Source organism: Orycteropus afer, unplaced genomic scaffold (assembly GCF_000298275.1).
Source record: "Orycteropus afer afer isolate SDZICR_OR568_19922 unplaced genomic scaffold, OryAfe1.0 scaffold00419, whole genome shotgun sequence".
NCBI lineage: Eukaryota > Metazoa > Chordata > Mammalia > Tubulidentata > Orycteropodidae > Orycteropus > Orycteropus afer.
The window spans coordinates 1,686,792-1,688,111 of NW_006922006.1; positions in this window are offsets into that span (position 1 = coordinate 1,686,792).

A 1,320-nucleotide genomic window follows, 5' to 3' on the forward strand; every position below is an offset into this window, starting at 1 on the left:
TACATAGATTCCCCTCCAAGTGGTGTGTCAATCTATTTTGTTGAGGGCCTTCCCCTCTTTTGTTGACCAGTATTATAACTATCCCTTATTGCCCAGTCTTGTAAGTTCTTTACAACTATCAACTCATTGTTCTCATTCACCAGTGAGGTGTGTACTATTACTACGTACTACTATGAGCCCCAGAAAACAGAGACACAGACAGGTTAAGTACTTTGCCTGAAGTTATATAGCCAATAACGGTGGACCTGGGATTCAAACTTGATTATTCATATCTTGGGCTTAAATTTTTCAAAGTTCCTGCCCTCCCATGAGTTTAGCTTCTCAACGGTAGCTCCACTATGAAGGAGGGAAGGGGCCATGGCTCACCCAAGACCACAGAACATGTGTGTGGAACCAGAACCCAGGTTTCCTGGCTCCCAGCCCAGGCCTTCTGACAATAAAGGTCTGCATTGTACACATAACATGTGGGTCACTCAACTGTGTGAGGCTTTAGCACTTGTCCCAGGATGGGGCTGAATCCGCGACTCTGGGTCCATACACATACACACACGCAATGCACACATACACACACGCAACACACACATACATATGCTTCTTTCTGGGCTGGCTGGGGCACTAGGGTAACACATGCTACAGGACTCCAGGTTTCTGAAATAGAAGGCAAGGAGAAGCAAGGGGCGTGGGCAGAAACTCCTGCTTCCACGTCATGGTCAAACCACTTTCTGTTTCCATATGCTGAGTGTTTGACTCAGGCCAGTCCCTCTCCAGGGGACACCCCCATTCCACATTCTCACTCCAGCTCACTCACCAAGCCTCACAAGTCATTTGGATTGTTCTCTCTTACAGCAAGGCCCGGTCCATTCCCTGAGGCTGGGTAAAGTTACCCTCATAGCCTCTTTGCTGCCATATGATTCCCTGCATTTTTATGTTCACCTCTTTGCGTTAAAACACGGAGGCTGCCTTCCCTCCCTGTCTCTACAAGTCTGAGAGCTCCATAACAGGAGAGCCTTCGCTTTCTCACTGTGAGTCGCAGTCCCTAAGGGCAGTGCCAGGCCCAGGGCAGGTAGTCAGGATTAACTGCTTGTTAAGGTTGATAGTTTGGAACCATCCAACGGCTCCACAGCAGAAAAGACCCGGTGATCTGCTTTCATAAAGATGTGCTGTTGGTAGGTGCCATAGAGTTGGCTCAGACTCACAGTGACAATACGCACAGCAGAACGAAACACTGCCCGATCCTGTGCCTGCCACATCCTTGCTATACTCGAGCCCATCATTGTAGCCACTGTGTCAATCCATTTCATTGAGGGTATTTCCCTTCTT